Here is a 27,576-nt window from a genome sequence, read left to right as displayed (position 1 = left end):
GACTGGGAGGAGGAGGGAGCAGGGCGCGCGGGAGCGGAAGCCGCGCCGCGTCTCCGCCCCCCACCGCCGCCCGCGCCCCCCGCGCCGGCCGCGCCCTCCCGCGGGCGCCCCCCGGAGCCTGCCGGCGGCCCTGGCGGCCCCAGCGGCCCAGGTCCCCGCGGCCCCTCCCCGCGCTCCCCGCCCTGTCCTGGGGGCGCCGCCGAGAGGCTCGGCGCGGGGCTGGGGCGCGGGTTTCGCCCTGCGGGGTTGGCCAGGCGGCTGACCGGGGCCTGAGGCAGACGTGCCACCTGTGGAGCCTTTATGAGTGGGGAAACTGAGGCAGGGCGTGGTTGCCCAAGGGCACACAGCCAGGCAGTTTTAGGGAGGGAAGCCTGGGGCTCCATGGGGCGCCCCTTCACTGGTTCTCACCTATGGAGGGCAGAGGAGGGGACGGGACAGAAGGGCATGAAGCTGGCCGGCTGGGAGTGGAGGTGGGTTTGAGGTTTTGCTTTAAACTGAATGTGTGCCCTCTGCCTTAGTTATGAACTATGAGACACGAAGCCTACGAAGCACACACGCTCCTCTTAAAGTGCCCCTGGGCTGACTGGGAGAAGATCCCGCCAGGCTCCAGCCACCTTTGAGTCCTTCAACAAGCAGGCCAGGGCCTAGGGCCTACTGCCCAGAGGGTCAGCTCAGCCACTGAACCCTCCAGGAATAAGAGGGGCTGGGAGGGGAAGCATCTCCCCCATGCACAGCCCGGACGGGGCACAGAAGGGGCTCTGGAACCAGCAAGCCCAAGTTCGAGCTCCGTCTACTTTCTAGAAAGACTGTGTCCTTGGAGGGTCTAAGTAGAATGTCTCCGAGCACTCCTCCCTCCCTTGTAAACCGGGGACAACAACACGCACCTTGCAGGTTCAGAGACGGCCTGCAGTACCTCTCAGAGCTGGACACTCCCGAACGTCTGCGTTCTTCCAGATTTGTGACAGCTTTGCCAGGCTGGCGTCAGGTCGAACGCCTCTGCCCTCATGGGGTTTATATTCCAGGAAGGGAGGCCAACGAAAACAAGAAGGCAGAAAATTAAAACAACAAAAGCCGCATTGACAGACCGTGGGGAATGTTGTGAAAAACGAAGGGTGCTTGGCTGCAGTGTCTGGGGAAACTGGTTTAGGGAAGTAAGGATGCTTGAGCAGCCACCAAGGAGCAGCCGTCTGGCGGGAGGACAGTTCAGGAAGAGCAGACATCAATGGAGGAGGCCCTGGGGCAGGGGCAGCCTGGTCACTGGACTCAGAGGAGGAACCACATCAGGCCATGAGCTGGAGCCGGGGGTGGAAGGTGCAGGAGAGGCCAGATGGGGCAGGCACATGCCAGACCTCAGACGGGGAAGAGGAGTCAAGAATCTACCCCATGCCAGGCTCCGGGGCTCACACCTGTAATCCCAGCACTTTGGGAGGCCAAGTCGGAGGGATCGAGAGGTTAGGAGTTCAAGACCAGCCTGGCCAACATAGTGAAACCCCCGTCTTACTAAAAATAAAAAAGTTAGCTGAGCATGTTGGCTCACAACTGTAATCTCAGCTACTCAGGAGGCTGAGGCAGGAGAATCGCTTAAACCTGGGAGATGGAGGTTGCCGTGAGCCGAGATCGCACCACTGCACTCCAGCCTGGGCAACAAGAGCAAGAATCCGTCTCAAAAAAACAAAACACAAAAACAGAAAAAATTCTACCCCATGAGCAGTGGGCAGCAGGGCTAGGGTTTTTTTTTTTTTTTTTTTTTTTTTTTTTTTTTTTTGAGAGTGAGAGAAACAGGAGGAGAGAGAAAGAAACAGCTAACTCTCACATTGAGTGAAAGAATCCAGAAAGATGGAATCCAGGAGAGGAAAGCAGCTTCCACCCTGAGTGGTAGGGAATAGAGAGAGTTTAGGAGGGGAAGACAGAGAAGGCTGAGGCAGGAGAATCACTTGTACCTGGGAGACGGAGGTTGCAGTGAGTCAAGATTGTGCCATTGCATTCCAACCTGGGCAACAGAGTGAGACTCCATCTCAACAAAACAAAACGAAACAACGAAAATGTAACTCCTCGAGAGGCTGAGGCCGGAGGATCACTCCGTCTCCCAGGTTCAAGTGATTCTCCTGCCTCAGCCTTCTGAGTAGGTGGGATTACAGGCATATGCCGCCACGCCTGGCTAATTTTTCTATCTGTAGTAGAGACAGGGTTTCACCCTGTTGGCCAGGCTGGTGTTGAACTCCAGGTGATCCACCTGCTTTGGCCTCCTGAAGTGCTGGGATTACAGGAGTGAGCCACCGCGCCTGGGTCAAGTAGTCAGGACTACAGACGGGGGCCACCGCGCCTAGTGATCCTCCCACCTTTTCTGCTACAGCTCTTTTACCCCACATAGCCACGTGGCTCACTGTCTTACCTCTTCAGCACCTCAGTCAGGCCTGAGTCCCCTGTTGAAAATTGCAAACCACCCCTCCACCGCTCGCTCTAGCCAGCGCTTTCTGCTCCACTTCTCTGCTTTACTTTTCTCCCGTGCACTCATCACCACCCGGCTCATTCCACGCGTTGACATGTCTTTCTTTTTTTTTTTTTGAGACGGAGTTTCGCTCTTGTTACCCAGGCTGGAGTGCAATGGCGCGATCTCGGCTCACCGCAACCTCCGCCTCCTGGGTTGAGGCAATTCTCCTGCCTCAGCCTCCTGAGTAGCTGGGATTACAGGCACGTGCCACCACGCCCAGCTAATTTTTTGTATTTTTAGTAGAGACGGGGTTTCACCATGTTGACCGGGATGGTCTCGATCTCTTGACCTTGTGATCCACTTGCCTCGGCCTCCCAAAGTGCTGGGATTTCAGGCTTGAGCCACCACGCCCGGCTGACATGACTTTCTTCCCTCCACCCTCGTGGAAGCTCCAGGAGAGCAGAGAGTGTGGTTTTGCTCCCCGATGTGTTCTCTGTGCCTGTACCAGGGCCCAGCACACAGTAGGTGCTCAGTAAATGTTTGTTGGATGAACACACACAGTGAAAGGCTTTGATCTACATTTATAAAAAGGACACTCTGGCTGCTGAGTGGGGATGAAACTGTCAGGGGGAAAGAGGCCCCTGTACCTGGTCAGCAGGTGGGTACAAGGGTAGCAGCAAGGAGAGAGGGCCACTTGGACTCAAGTGGATGGGGCCTGCTCAGGCTCTGGCTGCAGGAATCAGAAGGGGGCCCAGGAAGGCCTGCCATGGAGGACACGTTAGAACTGGCCCAGAGTCCTAGTCAGACTTCTAAATTTGGGAAGGGATATGGAAAAGCTAAAGACTCTACTGGCCAATCAGTTATTGAAATGATTACACAGAAAATAAACCAAGAATATTTAAAAAGAAAAAAAAAGGCATCATGAGACCGGGTGCAGTGGCTCATGCCTGTAATCCCAGAACTTTGGGAGACCAAAGCAGGTGGATCATGAGGTCAGGAGATCGAGGCCATCCTGGCCAACATGCTGAAACCCCGTCTCTACTAAAAATGCATAAATTAGCCGGGCCTGGTGGCACGTGCCTGTAGTCCCAGCTACTCGGAAGGCCGAGGCAGGAGAATCGCTTGAACCTGGGAGGCAGAAGTTACAGTGAGCCAAGATCGCACCACTGCTCTCCAGCCTGGGTGACAGAGTGAGACTGTCTCAAAAAAAAAAAAAAAAAAAAAAGCATCTTGAAGGGGCCACCAGAGGCTCCCAGAGAGGAAAGGGGCTGTGGCCTGGGGCCAAAGCATACCAGGGCAAGGTCCCAGGGTGCCTGACTATAACCAGACCTTGAGAAAATCCATTTGCAAAGAGTGAATTAAAACTCGTCACTATTTTCTTCTGCAGGATTCCGACACCCCTAGGACAGTCATCTTTAGACGCTTCAGTGACGGAGTAAGTAGCCGGAGGATGTGCCAAGCTTCCGCTTCCCCAGACGGCTGCCTGTCCCCACTTGTCAGGCCACCAGACTTTTCTTAGGCCTCAGATTTGGAAATGTTCACTCTCAGTTGGTTCCTCGGATGCAAGCCCATCCAGCCCAGGGAAGTAACAGGGGCTCAGCACCTGTCCACTTTCATTGCTTCCGGGGACACAGGCTCAACTGGGCTTCATTTAGGGCCCATCAGAGGATGGTGTTTCAGCCCGGTGACACTTGGCCAAAGTGCCTTTTGGTTTCCCTCCCAGGCTGGAACGTGCTGGCTCTGTGAAGTTACACTGGGCACAAGCACCCCCCAGCCCGGCAGGATGACTGCTGAGGTCAGAGGTGACCCTGGGGCTTTCGGAGCCACAGTATCTTCCTGAGGGCAGTGCCAGAGGAGTCACAGTGCGAGTGGCCACTGCCAGGCCTGTCCCTCAGGCCCCCAGAGGCCTCTCTCCCAAAACAGGCAATGCCTCCCAGCAACCTGCCCCAGGGGCAGGCATGGGAAGGCCACCATTGGCCCACAGTGCTGGGCTCTGGAGGGCTTGGTTGGTTACAGGCCATGGTTTCTGTGAGCCAGCTGGGGTATGAAAGACACAGTCTGGATTCGCCTCTCTGGGCCTCGGTTTCTGCATTCAAAAAATGGGAATAATGATATCTGCTCTATTTCCTGTCTCTCAGTGCTGATGTGAACCTCTGATAAGACTTTGAAAAATACTCTTTATACCTTACTTTTATTTATTTATTATTTTGTTTTATTTATTTATTTTTTTGAGATGGAGTCTCACTCTGTCACCAGGGCTAGAATGCAGTGGCGTGATCTCGGGTCACTGCAACCTCTGCCTTCCAGGTTCAAACAATTTCCCACCTCAGCCTCAGGAGTAGCTGGGATTACAGGTGCCCACTACTATGCCCCAGTAAATTTTTTTGTGTGTTTTTAGCAGAGATGGGGTTTCACCATGTTGGCCAGGCTGGTCTTGAACTCCTGACTCGTGATTCTCCTGCCTCAGCCTCCCAGAGTGCTGGGATTACAGGTGTGACCCACCGCACCCAGCCTCATTTTCATTTTTAAGTGCTTTAGAGACACCTACAGTGGATTGAACAGCAGCCTTCAAAAAGATCCATCCACACCCTCCTCCCCTGGCACCTGTGAATGTTAACCGAGTCGAGAAAAGGGTCTTCCTGCTGTCATGAAGTTAAAGATCTTGAGATGAGAAGCGCATCGTGGATTCTGCAGATGGACCCTGCGTCCAAGGACAAATGGTCTTTAGAGAAAAAAAGCAGAAATTTGAGACAGAAGAGGAGAGTGAAGGAGAGAAGGCCACGTGAAGATGAGGCAGAGGTTGGAGCAATGCGGCCACAAGCCAAGGAACACCTGGAGCCCCCAGACGCTGGGAGAGGCAGGAAGGAGCCTCCCCTAGAGCCTGCAGAGGCAGCGCAGGCAACACCGCCAACACCTCTGTCTCAGAGTTCTGGCGCCAGCACTGTGACATCATCAATTCCCATTGTTTTAAGCCATGAGATTTGTGGTAATTCGTGACGGCAACCGCAGGAAACTGATACAGCACCTAATCTCCACAAACCCATATTACAGAAAAGAAAACTGAGGGCCGGGCGCGGTGGCTCACGCCTGTAATCCCAGCACTTTGGGAGGCCGAGGCAAGTGGATCACGAGGTCAAGAGATCGAGACCATCCTGGTCAACATGGTGAAACCCTGTCTCTACTAAAAATACAAAAAATTAGCTGGGCATGGTGGTGCGTGCCTGTAATCCCAGCTACTCGGGAGGCTGAGGCGGGAGAATTGCCTGAACCCAGGAGGCGGAGGTTGCGGTGAGCCGAGATTGCACCATTGCACTCCAGCCTGGGTAACAAGAGCAAAACTCCATCTCAAAAAAAAAAAAAAAGAAAAAGAAAACTGAGGTCAGAAAGGTAGGGGCTTGCCCAGTGTGTTAGGCCGTTCTTGTATTACTATAAAGAAATACCTGAGGCCAGGCATGGTGGTTCATGCCTATCATCCCAGCACTTTGGGAGACCAGAGCAAGCAGATCACTTGAGGTCTAGGGTTGGAGACCAGCCTGGCCAATATGGCGAAACCCCATCTCTACTAAAAATACAAAAATTAGCCAGGCGTGGTGGTGTGCACCTGCAGTCCCAGCTACTCAGGAGGCTGAGGCAGGAGGATCACTTGAGCCCGGGAGGAGAGGTTGTAGTGAGCTGAGATTGTGCCACTGCACTCCAGCCCGGGCGACAGGAGAGAAACCCTGTTTAAAAAAAAAAAAAAAAAACACATGAGACTGGGTAATTTATAAGGAAAAGAATCATCTGGCTCACGGTTCTGCAGGCTGTATAAGCATGGTGCCAGCATCTGCTTGGTTTCTGGGAAGGCTTCAGGGAGCTTCTACTTATCGTGGAAGGCGAAGCCAGAGCAGGTGCATCATACAGCAAAGGCAGGAGCAAGAGGGAGAGAGAGAGCAGGGAGGTGCACGCTTTTAAACCAGCAGATCTCATGAGAACTCACTATTGCAAGGACAGCACCAAGCCACAAGGGGTCTGCCCCATGACCCAAACCTCCCACCAGGCCCCACCGTTCAACATGAGGTTTAGGGGGACAAATATCCAAACTATATCATTCTACCCCTGCGCCCCAGATCTCATGTTCTTCTCACATTGCAAGATATACTCATGCCTTTCCAATAGCCCCCCCAAAACCTTAACTCATTCCAGCATTAACTCGAAAGTCCCAATCCCAAGTCCAAGTCCAGCATCTCCTCTGAAGATGAGTTCCTGTCACCTATGAGCCTGTAAAAATGAAAACAAGTTGGCATTAGGTAAACATTCTTGTTCCGAAAGGGAGCAATCTGTCAAAAGAAAAGAGCTATAGGCCCCAACCAGGCCCAGAACCCAGCAGGGCAATCATTCACTCTTAAAGCTCCCAAATCACCTCCTTTCACTCCACATCCCACAGCCAGGGCACATTGGTGCAAGGGGTGGGCTCCCAAGGCCTTGGGCAGCTCTATTCCTGTGGCTTTGCAGAATTCAGTCCCCATGGCTGCTCTTCCAGATTGGGGGTGAGTACCTGCAGCTTTTCCGGGTGCAGGATGCAAGCTCCTGGTGAGCTACCATTCTAGGATCTGCATGGTGGCCACCCCCTTCCTGCAGCTCCAGTAGGTACTGTCCCAGTGGGGACTCTGTGTGGGCCTCCAACCCCACATTTTCTCTCCAATGTGAGGGCTCTGCTCCTGTAGCAGGCTTCTTCCTGGGTTCCCAGGCTTCCTCCCACATCCTCTGAAATCCAGGGGAGGCTGCCGAGCTGCCTTCACTCTTGCACTCTGCACACCTGCAGGCTGAATACCACACGGATGCTGCCGAGGCTTATGGCTTGAACCCTCTGAAAGCAGAAGTCTGAGCTGTGCCCAGGGCCCTTTGAGCTAAGGCTGGCACTGAAACAACCTAGATGCATGCAGGGAGCAGTGTTCTGAGGCTGCGCAGGGCAGCAGGGCCCTGGGCCTGGACGGTGAAATCATTCCTTCCTCCTAGGCCTCCGGGCCTGTGAAGGGAGGATGTCGCAGATCTCTAAAATGCCTTTGAGGTCTTTTTGCCTTTGAGGCTTGTTTCTTTCTTTCTTTTTTTTTTTTTGAGACAGAGTTTCACTGTTGTTACCCAGGCTGGAGTGCAATGGTACGATCTCAGCTCACAGCAACCTCCGCCTCCTGGGTTCAAGCAATTCTCCTGCCTCAGCCTCCCGAGTAGCTGGGACTACAGGTGCCCACCACCATGCCCAGCGAACTTTTTGTATTTTTAGTAGAGATGGGGTTTCACCTTGTTGACCAGGATGGTCTCGATCTCTTGACCTCGTGATCCACCTGCCTCAGCCTCCCAAAGGGCTGGGATTATAGGTGTGAGCCACCACGCCCGGCCAGAGGCTTGTTTCTTACTGTCTTGATTATTAGCACTGGGCTCCCTTTTGGTTATGCAAGTCTCTCTAACAAGTGGTCACTCCACAGCCTGCTAGAGCTCCACTTCTGAAAAAGCTTTTTCTTTCTTTGTCACATGGCCAGGCTGCAGATTTTCCAAACTTTTATGCTCTGCTTTTCCTGTACATATGATTTCTGACTTTAATTCATTTATTTGCTCCTGCATTTGAACATAAGATGTTCAAGCAGCCAGGCCATATCTTGAATGCTTTGCTGCTTAGAAATTTCTGGCCAGGTGCAGTGGCTTGGGCCTGTAATCCCAGCACTTTAGGAGGCCAAGGTGGGTGGATCACAAGAGATCAAGACCATATTGGCCAACATGGTGAAACCCCATCTCTATTAAAAACACAAAAAATTAGCTGGGCATGGTGGTATGTGCCTGTAGTCCCAGTCACTCCGGAGGCTGAGGCAGGAGAATTGTGTGAACCCAGAAGGTGGAGGTTGCAGTGAGCCAAGATCACACCACTCCACTCCAGCCTGGCAACAGAGTGAGACTGTCTCAAAAAAAGAAAAGAAAAGAAACAAAATTTCTTCCCCCAGATGTCCTGGATCATTCCTCTTATTCTCAAACTTCAATCCCTAGGGCATGAAAATAATCAGCCAAATTATTTGCTAAGGCATAATGAAAGTGGCCTTCACTCCAGTTCCTAATACATTCCTCATTTCCATCTGAGACTCATCACCTTGGCCTTTACTTGTCCATATCACTATCAGCATTTAACCAGTCTCAAAGAGGTTCCAAACTTCCCCCTGTCTTCCTATCTTCTTCTGAGGCCTCCAAACTCTTCCAACCTCTGCCCGTTCCCCACTACCAGTTGCTCCCACATTTTCAGATATCTTCATAGTAATGCCCCACTCCTGGTACCAAGTTTTTGTGTGAGGCCATTGTTATGTGACTATAAAGGAATACCTGAGACTGGGAAATTTCTAAAGAAAAGAGGTTTATTTGGCTCATGGTTCTACAGGTTATACAAGCATGGCACCAGCATCTGCTCAGCTTCTGGGGAAGCCTCGGAGTGAAACAACCAGATTGTGTGAAAACTCACTATCATGAGGACAGGACCAAGCCACGGGGGACCAGCCCTCATGACCCAAACCCCTCCCACCAGGCCCCACCTCCAACATTGGGGATTACATTTCAACAAGAGATTTGGGGGAAATGTATCCAAACTACATCGCCCAGGGTAGCATTTTTGACTGTTTTTTACACTGTGATGGCAACATTAGTAGATGCAACAGAGACTGTGTGGTCTGTGAAGCTGAAAATGTTTCCGATCTGACCCTTTCCAGAAATGTTTCCCCATCCATGCTCTACAGGGGAGAGGGGGATGCCAGCTTTAGCAGACGAAGCAGGGTAGGAGGGTTGAGGATGAGGAAGGCTGCACCAGGAAGGAGAGGGAGGAACTGAAGGCACGGACGGAACAAGCCTTGAAGGCTTGGGGGGAGGGCCAGTGCAAAGGCCCTGAGGCATGATGAGGGCTAGAGGGGCTGGAATGGACAGAGGCCTGTCACCAGAGAGCACAAAGTCAGCTCTCCTTGGAGCGAGATGGAGGACCCTTAGAGAGCCAGGAGTGGGGGAGCATGTAATTTTATTTTATTTTATTGAGATTGGGGTCTCTGTTGCTCAGGCTGGAATGCAGTGCTATCTCAGCTCACTGCAACTTCTACCTCTTGGGTTCAAGTGATTCTCATGCCTCAGCCTCCTGAGTAGCTGGGATTACAGGCACCTGCCATCATGCCTGGCTAATTTTTGTATTTTTAGTCGAATCGGGGTTTCACCATGTTGGCTAGGCTGGTCTAGAACTTCCAGGCTCAAGTGATCGCCCGCCTCAGCCTCCCAAAGTGTTGGGATTATAGGTGTGAGCCCTGCACCGGGCTGATTTCTGTTTTCAGAATCTCTCTTCTGTGGTGTGGGAAATACTGTTGATGGAAGGGCAAGAGGGAAACCTGGGAGGCCAGTGGAGAAGCCATTGCCAATGGCCTAAGTTGAAAATGATGGTGACCAGGACGGCAGCAGCAGAGATGTAAGAAGTGACTGGATTTGGCCGGGTGCAGTGGCTCAAGCCTGTAATCCCAGCACTTTGGGAGGCCGAGGCGGGTGGATCACAAGGTCAAGAGATCGAGACCATCCTGGTCAACATGGTGAAACCCCATCTCTACTAAAAATACAAAAAATTAGCTGGGTGTGGTGGCGCGTGCCTGTAATCCCAGCTACTCGGGAGGCTGAGGCAGGAGAATTGCCTGAACCCGGGAGGCGGAGGTTGCGGTGAGCCGAGATCGCGCCATTGCACTCCAGCCTGGGTAACAAGAGCGAAACTCCGTCTCAAAAAAAATAAAAAAAGAAGTGACTGGATTCTGGTTCTCTGTGAGGGCAGCATGGGTGTGGAGAGCAACAGCCAGGCTGAGAAAACGGGGAGTCCAGGATGACATCAGCCTGTTTGGCCTGAGCCTCTGGAAGGCGGGACTGCTGCTCACTGGGGTTGCACGTGATGGGGGAATGGACGGGGAGAGACCCAGGGAGGAAGAGTCTTGGGCACGGAGAGGGGTGGGATGTGGATCCTTAGCCTGAACACATCCCACGGAGATTCTGTTAGACCTCTCAAAAAAGAGCGGAGTGGGCAGGGCCTATGGACCAGGGAAAGGGCTGGCCTGGCCTGGCCATGTGGACTCTTCCATGATCCCAGAGAAGCAACTGAAGAGACAGCTTCAAGGGCTTGGCCTTGGAGACCTCCAAGTTCAGAGGTGGGCGAGGAGAAGTGGGAGAGAATGGCGCCCAGCCATGGGCGGAGGAAGAGGGTGGAGCGTAGGGCCCAGCATGTGGGCTGCAGCTGCCCAGGCCAGTGGGGCCAGCCCGGAAACGTGTCACCTGGACTGAGCGTGGGCCGGCTGTTCGTGACCTGGAGGAGACCTGTTTTGAAATGCAAAGCAGCTCTTACGGATCTGGCACTTACTGAGGGTCAGGCACCATGATATGAACTCAGGGGCATCCAGGATTCCTCGAGGCTGAGGCGGGGAGCACCTTCCCCTGCACCCGGATGAAAACCTGGGCAGCTGCTGTGCAGTAGAGTCCTTGAGTGGACTCAGTTCAGGAACTGCAACTCTAGTTCCAGTTTAATGATCAAAATTCTTAAACAGGTGCAGTGGTCCACACCTGTAATCCCAGCACTTTGGGAGGCCAAGGCAGGAGGATCACTTGAGCCCAAGAGTTTGAGGCTAGCCCTGTCAACACAGCAAGACCTTGTATTTACAAAAAACATGAAAGTTAGTCGGGTGTGGTAATGTGTACTCGGGATTCTAAAGTGGGAGGATTGCTTGAAGTTCAGGACCAGCCTAGGAGTTCACGATCAACATGGAAAGTCCCTGTCTGTGCAAAAATACAAAAATTAGCCAGGTGCGGCGGTGCAAGCCTGTGGTTGCCGCTAATCGGGAGGCTGAGGCAAGAGGATCACTTGAGCCCAGGAGGTTGAGGCTGCAGTGAGCTGTGATCATGTCACTGCAGTCCAGCTTGGGCAACAGAGCAAGACCCTGTCTCAATAAATCAATAAATAACTTAAGCGTATTTAAAGCCACAGTTTTGGGAAGTCGCAGCAAAGAAGCCACCGTGGAGAAAAGCCAAGCCAGCTCCTTCTCTCTTTCTGCACTCGCTCCTCCCAGCTCAGCTGTCTCTGCTCCTTAAGGAGGGACAGAGGGAACAGGAAAGGATACCCAGGGAGGCCCAGCACCCCATGACCGGGCTCCAGGGCCCCATGGGTTTGTGGATTCCCAGTGCTGAGTCCTCCCTCAAGGGCTGTTGTGGGCACCTTGGACATTGCTCAGAAGCATCTGGTCCCCAGGAACACATGCCTTTGCCTGATCATCTGGGAAGGGCAGCAGTGAGGCCACCTGTCCATCTCCATGGCCCGCCTGGCAGCAACAGCCACAGCCTCAGCCTCGCCTTTGATCAGAGCAAACGCCAGGCATGTGTGTCAAACCCCCAGCTCCCCATCTCCAGCGGACACAGATCCTTTCTTGCCAGGCCTGAGATGAACAAGGGAGGGACGAGGCCCCAAGCCTCTCTCTCTTTCTCGCCTCACCCACTCCTCTGTTAGATTCTCAAAGTGGATGGTGGATTAACTAGGGCAACCGACCATCCCAGTTTACCTAGAACTGAGGGATCTTCAGGGACAAAACCGCAAAAGTCTGGACCAAACGGGAGGGAACTGGTCGCCTGGGGCTGGTGGAGACAGGTTTCCTTCCGCAGGCCCCCACCCCACAAGCACGGGTGGAACCCAGGACAGGAGCACAGAGCAGGCCCCAGGAGTGGGCCTGCCACTTACAAGTCTTTTTTTTTTTTTTGAGATGAAGTCTTGCTCTGTGGCCTGGGCTGGAGTGCAGTGGCGCCATCTTGGCTCACTGCAACCTCTGCCTTCTGGGTTCAAGCAATCCTCCTGCCTCAGCCTCCTGAGTAGCTGGGACTACAGGTGCGTATCACCATGCCCAGCTAATTTTTTTTTTTTTTTTTGAGACAGTCTCATTCTGTCACCTGGAGTGCAATGGCACAATCTTGGCTCACTGCAAGCTCCACTTCCTGGGTTCAAGCTATTCTCCTGCCTTAGCCTCCTGAGTAGCTGGGACTACAGGCACGTACCACCACGCCCAGCTAATTTTTTGTATTTTTAGTAGAGACAGGGTCTCACTGTGTTAGCTAGAATGGTCTTAATCTCCTGACCTCATGATCCGCCCACCTCGGCTTCCCAAAATGCTGGGATTACAGGAATGAGCCACCGTGCCCAGCCAATCTTTTAAATTTCTAGTCGAGATGGGATTTCAACATGTTGGCCAGGCTGGTCTTGAACTCCTGACCTCAAGTGATCTGCCCACCTTGGCCTCCCAAAGTGCTGGGTTTACTGGCATGAGCCACTGTACCTGGCCCCACTCACAAGTCAAACCATGCCTCAGCACATCAATGCCATTTACAAAAGAGTAGAGGGATTTTTTCAGACAAAAAGAGGCAAAAGAGGCTAACTGATCACATCCTGCTTAAACAATAGCTCTGCTGATATTAGAATTGTTAGTGTTGCTCTTCCGGGGACGTTGTGTGCAGGCACTCAGAATGGTCCAGCGTTTGACATACCGACGTAGGCTTTCCTACAATACTGCCTCTAACAAAACTAGGCTGTCCCGGACCCCTGGTAATAGAATTGTATACCTTTATACCAAGAAGGTTGGGAAAGCACCAAAATCAGCATGTGGTGTATGCCCAGGCAGGCAGGCTTCGAGGAGTTCGTGCTGTAAGACCTAAAGTTCTTATGAGATTGTCCAAAACAAAGAAACATGTCAGCAGGGCCTATGGTGGTTCTATGTGTGCTAAATGTGATCGTGACAGGATCAAGCGTGCTTTCCTTATCGAGGAGCAGAAAATCGTTGTGAAAGTGTTGAAGGCGCAAGCACAGAGTCAGAAAGCGAAATAAAAAATGAAACTTTGAGTAATAAAAATGAAAAGACTTGCTGTAAAAAAAAAAAAAAAAAAAGAATTGTTAGTGTTTGCAGGCCTGACAGACGATTCTGTTTCTGAGGGAGAATGTTCTGAGGAAGTCTCTTCTGAACTCTTGTGGAAAGCACCACGCTGTTGGCAACATAATTTTAATTTTTATTTATTAATTTATTATTATTTTTGAGGCGGAGTCTTGCTCTGTCACCCACGCTGGAATGCAGTGACGCAATGTTGGCTCACCACGAGCTCTGCCTCCCAGGTTCAAGCAATTCTCCTGCCTTAGCCTCCCGAGTAGCTGGGATTACAGGCGCCCGCCACCATGCCTGGCTGATTTTTGTGTTTTTAGTAGAGACGGGGTTTCACCATGTTGGATAGGCTGGTCTCGAACTCCTGACCTCATAATCTGCCCACCTCAGCCTCTCCAAGTGCTGGGATTATAGGTGTGAGCCCCTGCATCTGGCCTATTTTTATTTTTTAGAGACAGAGTCTTGCTCTGTTGCCCACGCTAGAGTGCAGTGGCACAATCACAGCTCACTGCAGCCTCAACCTCCTGGGCTCAAGCAATCCTCCTGCCTCGGCCTCCCGAAGTAGCTGGGACCACAGGTGTGCGCCACTGCACTCGGCCCACTGTACTTTCAATATTTACATTTCTGGAAGATGTAGCAAAACCTTAACACATTTTGAACCTAGATAATAAAATTACGAGGCTGGGTGCAGTGGCTCAGGCAGGGTGCGATGGCTCACATCTGTAATCCCAATATTTTTGGAGCCAAGGCAGGCGGATCACTTGAGGCCAGGAGTTTGAGACCAGCCTGGCCAACATGATGAAACCCAATCTTTACTCAAAATACAAAAAAATTAGCCGGGCGTGGTGGTGCACATCTGTAATCCCAGCTACTAGGGAGGCTGAGGCAGGAGAGTTGCTTGAACCTGGGAGGTGGTTGCAGTGAGCCGAGATGGTACCATTGTACTCCAGCCTGGGTGACAGAGTGAGACTCCATCTAAAAATAAATAAATAAAAATAAAATACAACAAAATTATGGACGGTCGCTATAAAGGTGTAGATCAGCCAACAAGTGATGGAATAGGGCTTCCCATCCTCCTGGTTGGACAAATACATCTCAGAACACCTGGAAGGTGGTTCCATGTAGAACTTTCTGGACTGCTTGCAGTGCCATGCTGGAGCATGGGGTCAGAGGAGCCTGGCCCATGGACCTCCCCCGGCCCCACCAGTGGTGAGGTCCGCCTGTGGGAGGGGCTGGGAGGTGGACTCCCGTAGGCCTCTGTGCAGCCTGGGCAGGGAGTTTGAGGTCCGAGTACCTGGCGCAAAGCCTGGAAAGAGGGTTTGGGTGCCGAGGGCACTTCCTCTGGGCCACGTGGGGGCTGGGCAGGCTGGACAGAGGTGGAGCCCCCTAAAGCCTAGAGCCCCGGGCAGAGGCACCTATTTTGCTGTCTTAGGCCTTCAGTATTTCAGGCAAAATGGAGGCAGAACTCCCTCCTTAACACCCCGATTCCTTCAAAGCAGCTGTCCAGAGAGATAGCAAGGGTCAGAACAGCGGTGGCCCTGGCCAGGGCCATGCAGCCAGAAGTGGCCGGGCGGGGTCTGAAGCCAGGCTAAGCCTCTCCCTCGTCCTCTTCCATGTCCTCACCTCTGCACAGGGCCCTGCAGCTCAATCCTCCTCAGCCAGGTCCACCTCTCAGCTTATAAACACTGTGGGATTCTCCCTTTTTAAAAACAAAGGCTGAGGGTGGGGGTGGTTCACGTCTGTAATCCCAGCACTTTGGGAGGCCAAGGTGGGTGGATCACCTGAGGTCAGGAGTTTGAGACCCATCTGGCCAACATGGTGAAACCCCCATCTCTACTAAAAGTATAAAAATTAGCCAGGCGTGGTGGCGGATGCCTGTAATCCCAGCTACTCAGGAGGCTGAGCAGGAGAATCGCTTGAACTTGGGAGGCAAAGGTTGCGGTGAGCTGGGATCACACCAATGCACTCCAGCCTGGGCGACAAGACTCTGTCTCAAACAAACAAAACTGGCCATTCCCCTTCAGCCCCTCCTCAGGGTCCTCTGAGCACTGCACCCTACCGTCTACACTGGCTGCCTCCCACCCTCACCTTCTGCTCAGGCCATTTGCCGCTGCATCTAGATTCTTCAGGCTTCAGCACGCTGGGCCCCCTCCCTTGTCCCCTGGAGCCACCTCCAGCCTCCCCCTCAGCTGCCACTCCTCTCCCAGCAGCCTCCACTCAAACCCCTCCAGTCCCCAAGCTGTCCCCTACATCTGGCACTGCCCTTCCACGTGCCCCTTCCCTCCAGCTTCACAGCAGGGTCTGGCCTCCAGGCTCTACCCACTGCGCTCATCTGTAGCTGTGGTGGGAGCTCCGGAGGAGGCAGGGGTGTGTGTGGACTTGTGATGCCAGGTCTGGGACCACGGGCAGCTGGTTGGTGGAGTGCGGAGGAGGATAGGGACTTTTGGGTACAAGGGCTGCAGGGGCAAGACCCGGATGGGGGATGACCCAAAGGAGGGCCGACCCCGGGAATATTGGCTGTCACCCTACCCTTCCTGTAGGACACGGCTCCATCCCAGCGAGGTCCTAGCATAGACAGCTCCGGCAGCACCCACTGGAAAGGAACTCATCAAAGGTGCCCAGGATTTTCCAGAGGTGACAGAGGAGGGTGTGGGCCTCAAGGAGCTGGCTGAGGACAAGCGTGGGAGGTCTTAGGTCTGCACCCGCCCATGAAGGCCCCTCTAGCTCACCGGTGGAGTCTTAGAGGGAACAGCAGCCCCTAGGCTCTGAAAGGGGTGGGGAGGGGTTCTCTGGCTTCCTAAGCAGGATAGCTGGGTCTGACACTGAGCCTAAAAATCACATGCCAGCTGGGCACAATGGCTCACGCCTGGAATCCCAGCCCTTTGGGAGGCTGAGGCCAGTAGACCAGGAGTTCAGGAGTTCAAAACCAGCCTGGCTCATATGGTGAAACCCCATCTCTACTAAAAATACACAAATTAGCGGGGCGTGGTGGCATGCACCTATAGTCCCAGCTACTCGGGAGGCTGAGACAGAAGAATCACTTGAACCCAGGAGGCGGAGGTTGCAGTGAGCTGAGATCGCGCCACTGCACTCCAGCTTGGGTGACAGAGCAAGACGGTCTCAAAAAAATAAAATAAAATATTACGTGCCATGGCGTATGGGCAGTGAGGACACAGACCCTCCCCAAAACTGGCAAAGAAGATCCCATGGGGTGCAGCCGGTGAGGCTGAGCGCTCAACGCTTGGGGGAACCTGGCAAAAGGGGTCCTCCCCTCCCTCTGCAGGCCAGGATCAAAGGTTTTCCCTGCGTGTTGGTAATTCTCAAACAACCCCATGGCTACTGGAGCAAAGATCACCGTGGGCGGCGGCCTCAGGAGCAGCGGACAGGGCATGCAGTGCTTTTTTTTTTTTTTTTTTTTTTTTTGAGACAGAGGCTCGCTCTGTCACCAGGCACCAGGCTTGAGTGCAGTGACACCATCTCAGCTCACTGCAACCTCCGCCTTCCAGGTTCAAGCAATTCTCCTGCCTCAGCCTCCCGAGTAGCTGGGACTACAGGCACACGCCACCATGCCCAGCTAATTTTTGTATTTTTTAGTAGAGACGGGGTTTCACCATGCTGGCCAGGATGGTCTCGATTACAGCCGTGAGCCACCGCGCCCGGCCATGCAGTGCTCTTGATACCGATCCCTCGCCCCACGGTCAACAAACTGCACCAGGATTTTGTCTCCTCCATACAAGGAAAGGGACAGGTCGCAGTCCCTCTGGCTGCCCTCGCTGAGCCAGAAGCTGCAGCGGGAGCTCTCTTAAGCCCCATTTCGAGGTTCTCCAGGCGCGCTCCTGAACCCCTACTCACCCATTAAGTCCTCCTCATTGTCCTTCCAAGTCTTCATGTATGCCCATTAGACAGAGGGGAAAACTGAGGCGAGAGCAGGCGACCTGACGCGGTTCCTCAGCGAGCAGGGCGTGGAGCTGAGGACCTCCTTGTTTCTGCTCCCCACGCAGCCCCCTGGCCGTCCTGGGGACAAGAGGCTGAGGCCAGGAGGGCCAGAGTGACCCAGACACCGCGGGCCGCCTGCCGTAAGACGTGCGACCACGAGGGGGCAGCAGAGGCCCGCCCGGCCGGGCTCTCCCTGGCGCTTGGAATCCGTCCTGGCTGAGCAGCAGCAATTCTGCTGTGAAAACGGGCGAGGGGTGGCTGCGTGGGAGGGCGTGGAAGATGGACGCGGCCGGGGGAGCCGCAGTGTGCACACCGGATACTGTTGAGATGAAGGGAAAGAGCGTGGGCTCCGAGATCCCCGGACAGGGTTCCACTCTTCTTACTGCTCACTGCAAGGCCCTGGGCGGGTTCTTGAACCCTTGGAGACCTGTTTTCTTTTTTTGAGACAGGGTCTTGCTCTGCGGTCCAGACTGGAGTCCCGTGGCACGATCTCGGCTCGCTGCTGACTCCACCTCGCAGGTTCAAGTGATCCTCCCAACGCAGCCTCCTGTATAGCTGGGACCCCAGGGGCATGCCACCACAGCCGGCTCATTTTTGTATTTTTTGGTAGACATGGGGTTTCACCATGTTGCCCAGACTGCTCTCAGATTCTGGGTTCATACGATCCTCCTGCCTCAGTCTCCCAAAGTGTTGGGATTACAGGCATGAGCCACCGCACCCGGCAGAAACCTGTTTTCTTTCTTTTTTTTTTTTTTTTTTTTGAGATGGAGTCTCGCTCTGTTGCCAGGCTGGAGTGCAGTGGCGCCATCTTGGCTCACTGCAACCTCCTCCTCCTGGGTTGAAGCGATTCTTCTCAGCCTTCTGAGAAGTTAGGAGTACAGGCACGTGCTACCATGCCCAGCTAATTTTTGATTTTTAGTAGAGACAGAGTTTCATCATGTTGGCCAGGATGGTCTCGATCTCTTGACCTCATGATCTGCCTGCCTCGGCTTCCCAAAGTTCTGGGATTACAGATGTGAGCCACTGCACCAACCTCAGTTTTCTAACCCAAGCCAGGAGGGATAATGGTGGATGCCTAGCTTGGCTGCGCTGGAAATTAGGTAAGATGACCAGGCAGCAAACCTGAAATATTACTACCCAGACACAGAGGCCCCCTGGCTGGGTTAGCAGCGGTGGCCAGCGCTGCTGCTTCTTGGCCTGTGCTCGAAGGAGGGGCCTCATTACCATCTGGCTGAGTCCTCTTCCAAGCCTGGCACTGATGAGTGGGAATAAATTCTCCCACCCAGGTTGGCAGCTTGTGTGCAAAGTTAAGTCCCAACTCTTTGGGATGGACTTCGAGGCCTCTCCATCAGACCGGCCCCCGTGACTGCATCTGCTCCTCCTCCCATTTCTGGTTTAACCCAGCCCAGCTTTCCTCCCGCTCAGCCCTCCCTCGGCCTGCTGTCACCCTTGTGCCACTGTGCTTCGCAGTGCTGTTCCCTGTGCCCTGAATGCTTTGCCCTGCCTTCCATCCAGCAGAGAGCCAGGGCCCCTGTGAGGCTCTGCCCAGCCCGTCCTCCGGGTTTCTGCCTCTGCTGAGCACTTCTCGAATGATTGCTTCAGGGAGTCCCCACCTGCCTGTGAGTTGCTCAGGACCGAGACCCGCTGAGTCTTCTGGTCTGCCTGCGATTTTTACAGGCAGGCCCATTGTCCCTCTGCCGACATCAGAGCCTGCACATTTGCAGATCTGTGCCAGCCACTGAGCACCCTGGCACCCCAGCAGGCAGCTCTGTTATCCCATTCTGTGAAGCAGAGGCTCAGAGAGGTGAAGCGCCTGGCGTGGGGCCACACCTGCGTCAGCTGCGGAGCCAGCCAGGAGCTGAGGTTTGCCCCTGGGGCTCGGCTCAGGCTGTTGGAGCCACCTATGTCGGGTCAGGGGAGTTCACATTAACTCCCTCTCAAACCCCTCAGCCAGGCGGGGGCTGATGACGGACACGCTGAGGGATGTCCTATCCTCCATCCCAACCCCTCTGCAACCGACAGGTTGCCAGATCTCCTCGGAAGAAAAGCTCTGGGCAGAATTCCACTCTCCCTGGCCTACCATCTCCTTAGTGGCTTAGGACCCTCAGTGATGGATAAGCCGTGGGCAGAGGAGGTGCAATCAGGAGTCTCACCCACTCACCCCTTGCCAGCCCCATTGAGCTCATTAAGCTGGGCTACAGCTGAGGAAGTGTCCAGGGAACGTGAGACCCGCCTGGGCCTGCCCTGTGCTCCTTTGAGTAAGGTTTCTGAAGGTGAGGCTGAAAGTTGGAGAAGCAGAAGCCAGTGCTTACGGTTTTAATTAAGGTAATGGAATGTATTTATTTATTTATTTATCTTTAGAGAGGGTCTCACTGTGTGGCCCAGGCTGGAGCGGGATGACACAGTCATAGCTCACTGCAGCCTTGAGCACCTGCGCCCGAATGATCTTCCAACCTCAGTTCCCCGAGAAGCTGGGACTACGGACACACGGCAACTATGCCTAACTAATTTTTTATTTCTATTTTTCGTAGAAACTGGGGTCTCACTTTGTTGCCCAGCCTGGTCTTGAACCCCTAGCTTCAAGCAATCCTCCTGCCTCCCAAATTTGCATTCTAATTATAAAATTAATACATGCTCATTGCAGAAAAGTTTGAAATTAGAAGAAAGGATGAAGAACAAAAAGCAAATATAATTTCACAGCTGAGATCTTACTGCTGTTAACTTTTTATTGACGTTCAGGCTTTTTTCTAGGTTTGTATGCAGAGCTAATATTTTATTTTATTTAATTTATTTTTAGAGACAGGGCCTCACTCTGTCACCCAGGCTGGAGTGCAGTGGTCTGATCATAGCTCACTGCAGCCTCGAACTCCTGGGCTCAAGCAATCCCCCCTACCGACTCAGCCTCCTGAGTAGCTGGGACTAAAGTGTGAGTCACCACACCTGGCTAATTGTTTAACTTTATGTAGAGACAGAGGTCTCACAGCGTTGGCCAGGCTGATCTCAAACTCCTGGGTTCAAGTGATCCTCCCACCTTGGCCTCCCAAAGGGCTGGGATTATAGGCATGAGCCACCATGCGTGGCCTAAAAAGCCACTTTTTATCATTTACTAAAATCCCATGGACAGTTTGGCTTGGCTGTTTCCATGCTGTTGGTCTGTCTGTTGACATTCCGTCATATGGCTACACATCATAATGCACTTTCACTGTAAAATGGTGCTGCTGCTTAGAATTTTTCGGGCCTGTCTTCCATTTTGCAGTCTTCCAGATAAATTTTAGAATCATTGTATCAAGTTCCCTTCCCAGAAAAAGGCCCTGTTGGATTCTGGTTGAAAAAAACTGAATTTGCTGGGCGCGGTGGCTCACGCCTGTAATCCCAGCACTTTGGGAAGCCGAGGTGGGTGGATCATGAGGTCAAGAGATCGAGATCATCCTGGTCAACATGGTGAAACCCCATCTCTACTAAAAATACAAAAAATTAGCTGGGCATGGTGGCGCGTGCCTGTAATCCCAGCACTTCGGGAGGCCGGGTGCGGTGGCTCAAGCCCGTAATCCCAGCACTTTGGGAGGCCGAGGCGGGTGGATCACTAGGTCAAGAGATCGAGACCATCCTGGTCAACATGGTGAAACCCCGTCTCTACTAAAAATACAAAAAATTAGCTGGGCATGGTGGCGCGTGCCTGTAGTCCCAGCTACTCAGGAGGCTGAGGCAGGAGAATTGCCTGAACCCAGGAGGCGGAGGTTGCGGTGAGCCGAGATCGCACCATTGCACTCCAGCCTGGGTAACAAGAGCGAAACTATGTCTCAAAAAAAAAAAAAAAAGCAACCTGAATTTGTACGTTAACTTAGGAAGGGGCCAGGTGCGGTCCCTCACGCCTGTAATCCCTGCACATTGAGAGGCCAAGACAGGCAGATCACTTCGGGTTGGTAATTTGAGACCAGCCTGGCCGACGTGGTGAAACCTCACCTTTACTAAAAGTACAAAAATTAGCCAGGTGTGGTGGCAGGTGCCTGTAATCACAGCTACTCAGGAGGTTGAGGCAGAAGAATCACTTGAACCTGGGAGGCGGAGGTTGCAGTGAGCCGAGATTGCACCACTGCACTCCAGCCTGGAGGACAAGACTCTGTCTCAAAGAAACAAAACAAAGCACTTAAGGACTGAGACTCTCACAGTCTTAGGCCTTCCTATCCGAGTGCACAGTGCAGCTTTTCATGTACTCAGCCTTTTTCCATGCACCAACAGATTTTACAGGTGTCACGATCTCCCGCTATTTCACATAAAGTGTGTTCCCAGTCTGCATGTTTTCCGGATGTTCGTTAATGAATATTTTTCACTTGTCATCTTTCCTAACTGGCTGTTATTTGTAGATAGGACATCTATTGAATTTTTCTTATTACTTTGAAAATGGCCATTTCTTTTGTGTTTTTCTTTTAACTTTCTACTTTGAGATAATTTTGACTTACAGAAGATTTGCAAAAATAGTACAGAGAGTTCCTGTTTCCCCCTTAAGCTAACCCAGTTTCTCCTTATGTTAACATCTTACATAACTATAGAACAATTGTCAAATCTAAGAATCAACCTGAGCACAACGCGATTAAGAACAGAAGCAATCCCGTTCTCGCCAGTTCTTGCACGGACCCCCTTTCCCTTCCCGCGTTCAGTCCCGAATCCCGCACTGTGTCTAGCTGTCACTTCTCTTTGGTCTCTTCCAGTCTGTGACAGTTCCTCAGTCTTTCCTGGCCTTTCACGACTTTCTTTTTTTTTTCTTTTGAAGAATCCTGCCAGTTGTTTTGTAGAATGCGATCGGTTTGGTTCTGTGAAGTCTTTTGTGATTAGGTCGAGGTCACGCGTTACTGGAGAGGATGCTGCAGCCTTGGTGTGCAAACTCAGTGCGTCATATCAGGCTTTGTAATGTCAACGTATACTCCCAGAGACCCGAACCTTGAGCTTGTGGTTAAGATACCGTCTGCAGGATTCTCCACTATCAAGTTACTATTTTTCCCTCTTTAACTACTAAATGTCTTTGGGAAAATACTTTGAGACTATGCAAATGTCCTGTTTCTGCTTCCACTTCGGCTCACTAAGCTTAGCATTCATCTGCGGATCTTGCTTATGGCAGTTATTACTGTGTAGTTCTAATGGTAATTTTCTGTTTCTTTCATTCCTTCAACCTTTATTCCCATTATTATCATTTTGAGCCAGAGTCTTGTTCTGTCGTCCAGGCTGGAGTACAGTGGCACAATCTCTGCTCACTGCAATCTCTGCCGCCCAGGTTCAAGCGATTCTCCTGCCTCAGCCTCCCAAGTAGCTGGGATTACAGGTGCCCACCACCACGCCCAGCCTCCTATGCCATTTTAACATGCCCCTGTCTTTTCTTTTCTTTCCTACTTTCTGAGACTGTAAGAATCTCCAGGATACATTTTTGCTGCCCTAGACTTAGTCTCAATCAGTTCTCAGAAAAGCCCTGGTTCCCTTTATGGGATAATGGTACTTGGAAAACTAGTTTTGGTATGTTGTCTTTTTTTTTTTGCAACAGGGTCCCTCTCTGTCACCTTGGCCGCAGCTCACTGTAGCCTCAACCTTCTGGGCTCAAGCGATCCTTCTGCCTCAGTCTCCGAGGTTACTGGGACTACGGGTGTGCACCACCATACGCGGCTATTCTTAAAACTGTTTGTAGAGATGGAGTCTCCATATGTTGCCTGGTCTGGAACTCCTGGCCTCAAGCAATCCTCCCACCTTGGCCTCCCAAAGTGCTGAGATTACAGGTGTGAGCTGCTGCACCTGGCCTGGCCAAAGTCTGTCCTTTTTTTTTTTTTTTTTTTGAGATGGAGTCTTGCTTTGTTGCCCGGGCAGGAGTGCAGTGGTGCGATCTTGGCTCACTGCAACCCCTGCCTCCCAGGTTCGAGAGACTCCCCTGCCTCAGCCTCCCGAGTAGCTGGGCCTACAGGCACACACCACCACACCCGGCTAATTTTTTTCCACTTTAATACAGACGCAGTTTCACCAAGTTGACCAGGATGGTCTCAATCTCCTGACCTCGTGATCCACCCACCTCTGCCTCCCAAAGTGCTGCGATTACAGGCGTGAGCCACCACGCCCGGCCAGGTCTGTCCTCCTTTAAAAGAAGCTGTTTTATGGTTTTTATCTTGGGTTTTCTAGCTATTTAATCACACTGGTTACAAAAAAGGATGATTTTTACTACCTCCTTTCCAATGTTTTTACATATTTTTTCATTTTCAAAATAAACTTTAAAAATAAATAAATAAATAAACTCACACCTGTAATCCCAGCATGTTGGGAGGCCAAGGAGGGCGGATCACCTGAGGTCAGTAGTTTGAGACCAGACCAATCAACATGGAGAAATCCCGTCTCTACTAAAAATACAAAATTAGTTGAGCATGGTGGCACGCGCTTGTAATCCCAGCTACTCAGGGGCTGAGGCAGGATAATCGCTTGAACCTTGGAGGCAGAGGTTGCGGTGAGCTGAGATCACGCCGTTGCATTCCAGCCTGGGCAACAAGAGCAAAAACATTTTATACTCTTAAAATGTTTTGAGGATCCCAAAAAAGGTTTCTACAGGTTCTGTCTTTTAATATTTACCATATCAAAAATTAAACTGAATAAAATTGTAAATTATTGATTAACTAAAAAAAAAGGATAAGCCCCATTACATGCTAACATAAGTAACATATTTTATTTAAAAAAAGCTCTATTTATCAAAACAAAAATTAGTAAGAAGAGTGGCATGTTTTACATTTTTGTGACTGTCTTTAATGCCTGCCGTCTCATATTTGTTTCTGCATTCAAGTTATTGCAAAATATTGTGTCAGTTGAAGTCTACAAAGAAAATGTGACCTCACACAGTTGTGTAGTTGGAAAGGCAGGAGTATTTTAATTCTCTTTTCAAATAATTATGTTAACACACCAGAATGCAAAAAGTTGTAGTAAATAAAGGTTAGGTACAGTGGGAAATCCGAAAGCATGTGAATGAACTATTTGAGTTTTGTAACGTTAAACTGTGTATGTGATGGCATGTAGTATCATCCTAATATTGAAATTGGTATCAGAAGTGGGGCGCTACCATTAATAAATAAAAAGGAGAAAGAACTAAGTTATGTGACATTGGCTCAGAAGTCAGGCAGCGGGTGGTGTGGAACCCGTCGTTACACCATGTAATACATGGGCAACCATTTGATCCAACTGTCTGTCATGATGACTTGGAAAGTCAGCCACGTGCACAGAGCCCGTAGACGCAGGGGAAATAGTGTAAAACAGAATACTAACAGTGGACCTTGGTTCTTACTAGTTGCATTTAGCCAAATGTTAAATGAAAGAGAGATTCTTGGGCAGCAACTGGACGATTTTCAAGTGAAAGTGAAAGATAATAGAGTCCAGACATGTGTGCCCGTGGGGGTTAAGAAAATCCAGTTGCTTCTAGACACCACCTATGAAAACAACACTGGAAACAAGTCTTGGAGTGGCAAAGGCCGATTAACACTCGGCTCAGTAACGAAGACCAGATGGGCTAAGCCCAGGTGAACTGAGAGGCCTGTGGTGATGCGGAGGCAGAGGAGGAAGATCAAGTCTGAGAATTGCACTCAGGAGCGTTTGGGCTCTGATTACGTGCACATGCGAACAGCCTGGAAACAAACAGATGCGGCGTCCACCACTTCTTACAGGGAATTGTGTTGCCGAAGAAGTCACGAAACCAGACTCTGTACTGTTTGGACATTAAAATAAAAACAACCTTTAGGGGACGAGCGCGGTGGCTCACGCCTGTAATCCCAGCACTTTGGGAGGCCGAGGCAGGTGGATCACGAGGTCAAGAGATTGAGACCAGCCTGGTCAACATGGTGAAACCCCGTCTCTACTAAAAATACAAAAAATTAGCTGGGCATGGTGGCGCGTGCCTGTAATCCCAGCTACTCGGGAGACTGAGGCAGGAGAATGGCCTGAACCCAGGAGGCGGAGGTTGCGGTGAGCCGAGATCGCGCCATTGCACTCCAGCCTGGGTAACAAGAGCGAAACTCCATCTCAAAAACAAAAAAACAAACTTTAGGCTTCTAAACTTGCCAGGGCAGGAAGTGGGCTGCCAAAGCTGTTCATCCTCCAAGGTGGGCCTAGTTCCTAGTCTCCAATATACACTTCAGATATGGCCCTGGAGGATGATGGACGTGGAGAACCTCCCAGAGAATGAGGCTGAGGCTAGGGCTTGCTTTCTTTCCTCTTTCTTTCTTTCTTTCTTTTCTTTTCTTTTTCTTTTTCTTTTTCTTTTTCTTTTTTTTTTGAGACGGAATTTCCCTCTTGTTACCCAGGCTGGAGTGCAATGGCGTGATCTCGGCTCACCGCAACCTCCGCCTCCTGGGTTCAGGCAATTCTCCTGCCTCAGCCTCCCGAGTAGCTGGGATTACAGGCATGCACCACCATGCCCAGCTAATTTTTGTATTTTTAGTAGAGACGGGGTTTCACCATGTTGACCAGGATGGTCTCGATCTCTTGACCTTGTGATCCACCCACCTCGGCTTCCCAAAGTGCTGGGATTACAGGTTTGAGAAACGTGCCCGGCCGGGCTTTATTTCTTTAAAGACCTCAGCTGCCTCTATTTCCTCTTCTTCTTCTGGAAGGCCTGTCATCGTTATTGTTATTATCCTCATTATTATTTTTAGATAAGAGCTCGCTATGTCTCCCAGGCTGGAGTGCAGTGACATGATCGTGGCTCACTGCAGCCTTGGTCTTCCAGGCTCAAGTGATCCTCCTGCCTCAGCCTCCTGAGTAGCTGGGAGGACAGGCACATACCACCATGCCTGGCTATTTTTTTTTTTGGTAGAGATAGGGGTCTCACCATGCTGCCAGGGCTGGTTTCAACCTCCTGGGAGGATTCAAAAGATCCCCCCACCTCAGCCCCTGAGTAGCTGGGATTCAGGAGCACACCACCATGCCAGCTAATTTAATTTAATTTTTTGTGTGGAGAAATGGATTGCTTGCAGAGGCAGGAGGATTGCCTGAGCCCAGGAGTTTGGTCATACTGTGAAGCATGATCACATTCCTGCACGACTCCAACCTGGGTGACAGAGTGAGACCTTGTCTCAAAAAAAAGAGAGAGAGAAGACTCAGACAGGCAGAGGAGTGGGAACGCTTTATAGTGGACAAAAAGGAAGGCTCCAAGTCTGCCCTATGGTCATGGGGCTGAAGGTGGGCTGACCAGGACTGGGGGTACCAGGTGGTTGACTACGGGTATCTCTTTGGCTTTTCCTGGTTGGTCCTAAGCTGGAAGCAGGAACAAAGCTTAGGGAAGCTGTTAGTTGTTAATCAGGTTCTGGCCATAGTGGGTTGGTTGTGACAGAAGTTATGGTTTTGGCCAGCCGCGGTGGCTCACGCCTACAATTTCAGCACTTCGGGAGGCTGATGTGGGTGGATCACCTGAGGTTAGGAGTTTGAGACCAGCCTGGCTAACATGGCGAAACACCGTCTCTACTAAAAGTACAAAAATCAGCTGGGCACGGCAATGCGTGCCTATAATCCCAGCTACTCAGGAGGCTGAGGCAGGGGAATCACTTGAACTCAGGGGGCCGAGGTTGCAGCGAGCTGAGATCACGCCACTTCACTCCAGCCTGGGCAAAAGTGTGAAACTTCATCTCAGAAAAAAGAAAACCAAGAAGTTAATGTTGAGCTTTCTCGATTGTTGCTGGGCGTAGTGATCTGGGTTCCCGCCAGTCTGACTTCCAGCAGACTGGCTGCGTGGGCCGTGGACGGTAGGAAGGCAGCAAGTCAAGCCAAAAGGGACGGAACATCAAGCAGAAGATTTGAACGCTTCACTTTCAGCAAGCGGTAAAACAAGTAGACAGAAAACTCCGTAAGGATGTGGAAGATCTGAACAGCACCATGAACAGATTTGACTGGGGTCACACATACAGAACCCTGCAGAACACACAGTGTTTTCTAGTCATACTCAGAACATTTATATAAAGTGACCACATGTTGGTCCATAGAGCAGTTTCAACAAATTTCGCAGGAGTCAAATAACACAGAGCGTGTTTTCTGACCATAGAACGGTTAGCCCAGAGATTGAAAACAAACAGAAAACCAGAAAAGCCCCACGTATCTGGAAAATTTTAAATACGCTTTGAAATAACAAATGAATCAGACATTAATTCAGATAGGAATTCAGACATATTTTGAACTGAAAAATCATGAGAATACCATGCTCCAGAACTATGGGGTGCTGCTGAACAGAATGTAGAGGAAAAGTATACTCTTACGTGCATACCTTAAGGAGCAGGG

At 51.5% G+C, this 27,576-nt stretch overlaps 1 pseudogene; it reads left to right on the top strand.

Annotated features, from left to right (window-relative positions):
• The first annotated feature begins 12,921 nt into the window (after positions 1-12,921).
• LOC100896361 (large ribosomal subunit protein eL34 pseudogene) lies at positions 12,922-13,380 on the top strand (annotated as a pseudogene).
• The last annotated feature ends 14,196 nt before the right edge of the window (positions 13,381-27,576 follow it).

This window comes from Callithrix jacchus, chromosome 10 (genome assembly GCF_049354715.1).
Source record: "Callithrix jacchus isolate 240 chromosome 10, calJac240_pri, whole genome shotgun sequence".
NCBI classification, from domain to species: domain Eukaryota; kingdom Metazoa; phylum Chordata; class Mammalia; order Primates; family Cebidae; genus Callithrix; species Callithrix jacchus.
This window is presented reverse-complemented; position numbering and strand designations above follow the sequence as displayed.